Source organism: Heptranchias perlo, unplaced genomic scaffold, assembly GCF_035084215.1.
Source record: "Heptranchias perlo isolate sHepPer1 unplaced genomic scaffold, sHepPer1.hap1 HAP1_SCAFFOLD_50, whole genome shotgun sequence".
NCBI lineage: Eukaryota > Metazoa > Chordata > Chondrichthyes > Hexanchiformes > Hexanchidae > Heptranchias > Heptranchias perlo.
The window spans coordinates 1237578-1246296 of NW_027139516.1; the positions used below are offsets into that span (position 1 = coordinate 1237578).

The 8719-nt window shown below is 48.9% G+C and overlaps 1 non-coding gene across 1 annotated transcript; it reads left to right on the plus strand.

The window, feature by feature from the left end:
* The first annotated feature begins 5569 nt into the window (after positions 1–5569).
* On the plus strand, positions 5570–5642 carry trnam-cau (transfer RNA methionine (anticodon CAU)). Its single transcript has one exon. It is a non-coding gene; the product is annotated as a tRNA-Met (tRNA).
* Positions 5643–8719: the final 3077 nt, after the last annotated feature.

Here is an 8719-nt window from a genome sequence, read left to right on the forward strand (position 1 = left end):
TTTCAGATACGTACTACCCCAGCTGGGATAGCACGGTTAAGTCCTGCTGAAATTATATATGGGAAACCCCTCAAGACCCCGTGGAATCAAAATGTTCCGAAAACCGTCCACTTTCACCACATGACAACAAAAATGACTAACTATATTTTATCATTAACTAAGGCATTGAGAAGCCTCCATTCTCGGGTACGAGCTGCCTACGTCGAACTTCCTCCTGTAGCCAGTCCGTCTGAAATCGAACCTGGAACGTACGTGTTAATCAGGAATTGGACAAGGAAAGGACTGGAACCTCGTTGGGAGGGGCCCTACCAGGTCTTACTCACCACCCATACCGCTGTGAAGGTAGAGGGGAAGAGTGCTTGGGTTCACCTCCACCACTGCAAAACTATCAGTCAAATTTAAGATGCTAACTTCTCTTTTCTCTTAAGAAATCTTCCCTATACAGGTATCGTGACCAGCCATGGAAGTCTTGCCTTGGATCTTCTGCCTTGGACTCTTGCTGACCCTGGGAGTGACCAAACAGAGAACATGTCGGCGGGACCAGTCTAAGCTCATACACCACCTATGTCAAGCAGACGTACTTCGGTGCAACAACGATGATCCAGAGGGATTCGGAAGATGGAACGTCACCCGTATAGGCAACTGTACCGGGCTCCTGAGGCAGCCCCACCGTACACTAGAGATGGGAGGTCGATCAGATGGTGCCTTACCCTGTCATTGGACTGAGTGCAAATATGATTATGTCTGTAAACGTGAAGGACAAAGGTCCCCTGAATTGTGTCAACAAGAGAGAGATACACAGAGGCACGATCGGTACTTGAGATTTAACCAAGAGAGAAAGCATAATGGGTTAGCCCCTATGGATATTTTTGACTATCTAAGATTTGAAGGTTCCTTGGGGGAAGATTCATTAGACTGGCTTTTCAGTGGCTCATTGGAATCGTATCTAATGCATGGATTAGTTATTCTGATTGCAGCAATACTTATTTTCGCCATAATTGTTGTTCCCATCAAAATCCACGGTACGGTAGACAAATCGCAGGATCCCAAAGATGCTAGTTATCAGACAAGTCAAAGTATGTGACAAGAAGGAAACCGAGCATGTAGTAAGGTATGATGTTGATGAAGAATCCAATAGGCTCGGCAAGACAGAATTGCTGAGTGGACAACGATTAGTTATCATAAAATGATAAAAGGGGGGAATGAGAATGTCTAACGAATGAGAATGTCTAAGTGGCAAAGAATGAGAATGTATGAGTGGTAAAGTATAGAATGAGAATGTCTAAGTGGCAAAGTAGAAAAGTAGTAATAGGACAAGCAAGGGTTAATTAGAAGCTGCCCAGGTTAGAAAAATGGGCCCCTTCAAGGCTAATAGTGAGATGAGTAACTCGTTAGATGTTGGGGTCTGCTTATGCTCATCATTGACATGTTGCCATTGGGGAGTAGGGAGTTTGGTGTAGGTGTCTCTGTGCAGCTGGGTGATCAATAGAAATAATGAGCTTAGTGAAGCCAGAGACCATTCCAGGTTAGCTGATAAGGATGTGGGATGATTGGGGGAAAACATTCCAAGCTAGGAGTTGAAGAGACATTCATCTATGTCTGTCACTGCGGCGTGATCAGCTAACTGTATTGTCCATGATTGGCCTGTAGTGAGGTAACCCCTCATGGCCAACCTTTGCCAGGTTTATGATTGGTATTGACCCTCATGCTAACAATGTTCCAACCCCTATTGAATTGTATAAACGTGTGTATTATCTGTATGTTCTTTGTCTTGTTCTGCCAGCATAGGTGGGACTCTATCGGGACTCCAGATCAATGCTGCAGACCAAGTTCCAAGTTCGACTCTAATAAAGTTATTGTTGAACCGCAACGGTGTATTCGACTCAGAATTTGCTGAACCAGACTGAGGGAAAAGAATCGAGTTCATCAGTGTGACCCATCCAGTTAAAGAAGTCGCACCCGGAAATCTCACGGTGTGACCCGTCGTTAAAGGGGCCTCACCCTGTGATCTCACGTTGTGACGCGCCCACTTAACGTGGCCTTACCCTGAGATCTCAAAGTTTTACCCGTCCAGTGAAAAGAGCCTCATCCTGTGATCTCACGGTGTCACCCGTCCAGTTAAAGAGGCTTCACCCTGAGATCTCATGGTGTGACACCTCGAGTTAAAGGGAACTCATCCTGTGATCACCCGGTTTGCCCTGTCCAGTTATAGGGGCCGCACCCTGTGATCTCACGGTTTGACCTGTCCAGTTAAAGGGACCTCACCCTGTGATCTCACGGTTTGACCCGCCCAGTTAAAGGGACGAGAGAGAGAGAGGCAAAGGAAATTGTCCCAGCTCCAGAAAAGCATGCAGGATCTGCTCCAGCTGCAGTCGATGGGGATCGATGTCGGGGAGGAACTCAGGGAGGTAAAGAGCCAGAAAGTCTCACTCTTCATTCCCGAGGGCTCGAAGATCACCTTTCGGTCCAGAGTCCGCTCCGTGGGGCAGGGCGAGAAGAGCTCGCGCTTCTTCTTCCAGAAGCTGCACAGCGAGACCTCTGATGATCAGCAGCCTGAAGGAGGAAGAGGGCTCGGTGACGCCTTCACAGACCGACATACTGAGGATCAGCAAGTCCTTTTATGCCGGACTGTATGATGCAAAGCCCAGAGACAGCACGGCCTCTAAATCCTTCCTGTCCTCTGTCACGGAGGTCTTAGAGGACAGCGACTGAGAGAGCCTGGATCGACCACAGACCTTGGACGCGCTGACAAAGGCCGTCCAGTCCTTCGAGAAGAGTAGAACTTCGGGGAGCGATGGTTTACCGGATGAGTTGTACTCGGCTCTGTGGGACTGGATAGGCCCAGACCTATTGGATGTGTACGGGGGTATGCTTCTGGCTGGCAGCATGTCAGAGTCCATGAGGAAAGGCATCATCACCCTCATCTACAAGGAGAAAGGGGAGAGGGAAGAAATCAAAAATTGGTGACCCATTTCCTTGCTAAATGCCAACTACAAGATTCTGTCGAAGGCCATCGCCAACAGGCTCGAGTCTGTTCTGGAGCGGGTGATTCCCCCTGATCAGATCTGTACTGTACCCGGCAGGAAGTTCTCTGATATCCTTGTGCTGCTCAGGGATACGATCGCCTACGTGCAGAACAGAGGGGTGAACACCTGCCTCACCAGCCTGGACCAGGATAAGGCCTTCGACAGAATATCCCATGCATACATGATTGATGTGCTATCCAAAATGGGGTTTGGGGAGGGAATCCGCGATTGGATCCCACTGCTCTACACGGACATCCATTGCACTGTCCTAATCAATGGGCGGGAGTCGAAGAGATTCCCGATCAGATCTGGAGTCAGGCAGGGCTGTCCTCTCTCCACGGTCTTGTTCATGTGTTGTGTCAAGCCATTTCCTGCGTCCATCAGAAAGGATACAGGTATCAGGGGGATGACGATCCCAGGCAGTGGAGGCTGTCAGGTTAAGGCTTCCCTCTACATGGATGACGTCACCGTCTTTTGCTCCGATCAGCACTCGGTTCAAAGACTGATGGACATCTGCAATCGTTTTGAGCAAGCTTCGGGGTCGAGAGTGAACCGCAGTAAGGGTGAGGCCATGTTCTAGGGCAGGTGGGAGACCCAATCCTTTATCCCCTTCATCGTCAGGTCCTGATGGTGTTGGCGATCTGGTTCGGGGGCCCCAGGCCTTCACCAAGAAATGGGAGGAGCGGGTCGCCATGGATAAACAGAAGCTTGGTATGTTGGGGGGACGCTCTCTATCCATTACTGGTTGGAACCTGGTGATGAAGTGTGAGTACTCGCAGTTTTGCTCCACGTGGCCCAGGTCTGGCCCATTCCCCACAGCTCCATCACCACAGTCACCCGAGATATCTTCCACTTTGTCTGGAGGTCGAAGGTAGAATGTGTCCACAGGGACACCATGTACAAGCCCCCAGACAAAGTGGGCGGGGGGGGGGGATGTGGGGAGGAGCGTCAAAAAATGGTGCCCTGATCCTGATGGCCACTTGTGTGTGGTTGCTTCCGGATGTGTGTAGAGCCCCGGTACGCAAACACCAAGTCCCAATACGTGCTGAGTTTCGACCTGTCAAATACACTGAGAAAACTGGGTCTGGTCATGCTGGCCGTTCCCCACCACTGTCTCAGGTGGAGCAGTTCCTGAGGAGGAACCACTTCGACCACAAGGCCGTCCGACAGTGGTCGTTCTGGGGGTCCTGCAGGAAAAGGAGAGGGTGGATCCGATCGGGCACTTTCCCGCCCAGATGGTTGAAGCCATTTGGCAGAACGTCTCGTCGCCGGAACGGACCAACAGGCAGCGGGATGTAGCCTGGATGGTGGTGAAAAGGGCCCTCCCAGTGCAGTCATTCCAACACGCACGGAATCTCAGCAGCACCTCGAGCTGCCTTCAAGGCTGCAACGGGGATGAGACCATCGTCCGTCTCCTGGTGGACTGGACCTTCACGCAGAATGTGTGGAGAGAGATACGTTGGTATCTGTCCCAGTTCATCCCCAACACCTCGGTAACACAGGACGCTGTGCTCTACGGATTGTTCCCCAGGACACACACCGAGACAGATATCAACTGCTGCTGGAAGACCATCAACTCGGTGAAGGAGGCCTTTTGGTCCTCCCGAAACCTGCTGATTTTCAACCTGATGGAGCTGTCCACGACTGAGTGTTGCCTACTGGCACACTCCAAGGGGAAAGGCTACTGTATGAAGTCATCCCACCCTTTATTATACAGAATGTGTTATAAGATATGTAGTGTGTTTTGTATTGAAATAATGGGATCATTGTGTGTGCGATCTGTTTTGTATTGTTTTGAATTGAAATTGCGACTTTTACACTGAACTGTATGTATCCTTAAATTTTATGAAATGAAGTATATTTTGAAAATGAAAAGAATTGATGCTCAAAGGTAAACCTCTGAGCAGCGAGAGACCTGTCCGACTGACTGAGAGAAGTATTTTTTTTTATCTGAAAGTTCGTGCGGTTTGACGTGTTGTTGCTCAAACGCGCTCCCTGCTGGTGAGCAGAGGTAAATGCTTGAGCAAAACAGCTGTGTTCGGACAGACACCGAAAACATTTTAAGCAGGAAGCAGTCTGTAAAGTTAAGAAAGCGGCCTTGAGCTCAATACCGCTGACTCCAAAAGCACGCTCACTATTTTGAGCCGGAGTCAAACCAATGATTTAATAGCGATTTTGCTTTCAAGTTTTTATCTCTACAAGTTTTCCGCACTACCAGCTGAGCGATCGAAGGGAAGCAGCAAAGATTGCTCTCTTTGGTGATTGTTCACTGTGCACCTTTTGACACTCCCGGACTTGTGGAGTCACGGGTGCATGACCGAGACTGACTCGGTAACTCCTCATACCGGAGCGCTGTGGGAGTGTGAGCTGCTACTTGCTCGTCCAGTGGAGCAATGGATAACGTGTCTGATCAGGATTCAGAAGTTTGTTGGTTCAATTTCGACCTGGATGGAAGGTTTTTGCAAACTGTCGATCAGTTTATGACTTTACAACTTGCAAACTGTCCTATTTGGTAGAGCTGCCTGGCGAGTACGCTATCAAGTGCCTTCTTAGCGCAGTAGACAGCGCGTCAGTCTCATAATCTGAAGGTCCTGAGTTCGATCCTCAGAGAAGGCATCACAAAACTTTTCTTTCCATCTCTGACCTCATCTTTCCATAACACCAAAATCAAGAATGTTTGCTTCCTGCAGCACACCAAAAGATTTGCTGCCCCTTGACCTCTCTGTACCGTAGCACGCAGTGAAGCTCAAGAAGTACATGGACCATGGGCTCGCTGAAAACTGACGCCACTTTTGTTTCTGGACAAATGACCCAAGTCAAAAGGTGTGTGGAGAATGCAAGAATCCATCCTGCTAACTCTCACGTGCTCAGAGAGCACTCGACCAGAATCAGCGAAAAATTACAGCACGGAAGGAGGCCATTCGACCCATCGAGTCCGCTCCGGCTCTATGCAAGAGCAATCAAGCTAGTTCAACTCCCCCGCCCCATCCACGTAGCCCTTCCAATTTTTGCCTTTCCATGATTGAATCACCCCCTCGGGCAGTGCGTTCCAGATCCTAACCACACCCTGTGTACAAACGTTTTTCCTCATGTCACCTTTGGTTCTTTTGCCAATCACCTGAAATCTATGCCTTCTGCCCCTTGAACCTTCCGCCAATGGGAACTGTTTCTCTCTATATACTGTGTCTGGACCCTTCATGGTTTTGAAAATCTCTATCAGATCTCCTCGCAACCCTCTCTGTTCCAAGGCGAACATACCCAGCTTCTCCAGTCTATCCACGTAACTAAAGTCCCTCATCCCTGGAATCATTCCAATAAATCTCTTCTGCAGCCTCTCTATGGCCGTCACATCTTTCCGAAAGTGCGGTGCCCAGAAGTGGACACAATACTCCAGTTATGGCCGAACCAGTGTTTTATAATGGTCCATCATGACTTTCGTGCTTTTGTTGTCTATTTTCAAGCCCAGGATCCCATATGCTTTTTAACCGCTTTCTCAACCTGCCCTGCCTCATTCAACAATTTGTGCACATATACCCCCAAAATCTCTCTGTTCCTGTACCCCTTTTAGAATTGTGCCCTCTAGTTAATATTGCCTCTCCTCGTTATTCCGACCGAAATGCATCACTTTGCATTTTTCTGCGTTAATTTTCATCTGCCACTTGTCCGCCCAATCCACCAGCGTGTCGATATCCTCTTGAAGTATATCACTATCCTCCTCACTGTTTACTACCCTTCCAGGCTTTGTGTCATCTGCAAATTTGGAAATTGTACCCTGTACAAGCCATTAATATATATCAAGACAAGCAATGGTCCTCGCACTGACCCCTGGTGAACACCACTGAACGCCTCCCTCCAGTCCGAAAAAACAACCGTTCACCACTACTCTATGTTTCCTTTCTCTTAGCCAATTCTGTATCCATGTTTCTACTGCATGTTTATTCCATATTTGAGGTTGTTTCTTGTAAATTGCCCTTCACAGTAGCTGCTTCTCACGCGGCTCCACGACCAGCAGAGAAATTTTGCCTTGGGTTGGCCGCCTCCATGAATACAATCAATACTTTGCTTCAATCAGTGGTATCGAGCATCAGCAAGTGAGCAACAGCAGAACGGGAAGCCACAGTAATCGTGAATGATGCTGCGAAGAACCCGAGCCTGCGGAAGGCAGACGAGGTCACAGGAAAGGCACAGCGGCCCCGAGCTTGAGGGAGCAGCGAGAGCCCTGTCTGTCTGACTGACTGACTGATGGAAGAATGTTTTGCCTGCAAGCGGTTTGAAGTGTTGTTACTCAAAGGCACTCCCAGCTGGTGAGCAGAGGCAAATGCTCGATCAAAACAGCCGTGTTCGGGCAGACACAGAAAGCTTTTAGGTTTGACAAAGGAAAAGAGGTCTCCTGTGCCTCAGCACCAACATGTTAAGCTGTCGGCCGCCTGTAAAGTTAAGAGAACGGCCTTGAGTTAATTATTCCAAAAGCACGTTTGTTCCTTCGAACCAGTAACCTAAGGATGACTTTGATCTGTTGCTGTATTACAATCCTCCGCTACACCAGCTGAGCGATCGAAGGGAAGCAGCAAAGCTGCTACTCTTTGGTAATTGTTCACCGTGCACCTTTTGACACTCCCGGACTGGTGTGGGCATGACCGAGACTGACTCGGTACCTGCTCATAGCGCAGCGCTGTGGGAGTGTGAGCTGCTACTTGCTGTCTGTAACCTCGGCCAGTGCAAAAATGGATAACATGTCTGTTTATAAATAAGCCGATTGTAGAGTTCGCTTCCCGTATGACTCGAAGGTTTCATCGAATTTTTTTTAATTACAAAACATACATCACGACATGAAATTTAAGAATACACAGAGTTAAAACTAGATTTCACAATTTCGAAGCAATACAATACAATACGGACCGTATCGCATGATATGATCTGTCCAGTAGAAGGGGCCTCACCCTGTGATCTCACGGTGTGACCCGTCCAGAAAAAGGGGCCTCACCCTGTGATCTTACGGTGTGACCCGTCCAGAAAAAGGGGCCTCACCCTGTGATCTCACGGTGTGACCCGTCCAGTTAAAGGTGCCTCACCCTGTGACCTCAGGGTGTGACCCGTCCAGTAAAAGGTGCCTCACCCTGTGATCTCAGGGTGTGACCCGTCCAGTAAAAGGTGCCTCACCCTGTGATCTCAGGGTGTGACCCGTCCAGTAAAAGGAGCCTCACCCTGTGATCTCAGGGTGTGACCCGTCCAGTTAAAGGCGCATCACCCTGTGATCTCACTGTATGACCCGTCCAGTTAAAGGGGCCTCACCCTGTGATCTCACTGTATGACCCGTTCAGGTAAAGGGGTCTCATGCATCATCTTCCGGTCCAGAGTCTGTGGAGCAGGACCAGAAGTGCTCGCACTTGCACTTCCAGAAGCTGCTCAATGAGACTTCTGTGATCAGCAGCCTGAAGGAGGGAGAGGGCTCGGTGACTTCTTCACAGACCGATATACTGAGGATCAGCAAGTCCTTTTATGCCGGACTTGGTGATCTTCAAGGCCACCCCATCTTGTATTGTACAGAATGTAATATAAGACATGTACTGAGTCCATCCCACCTTGTATTGTACAGAATGTAATATTAGACATGTACTGAGTCCATCCCACCTTGTATTTAATACAATGTAATATAAGATATGTACTGAGTCCACCCCACCTTGTATTGTGCA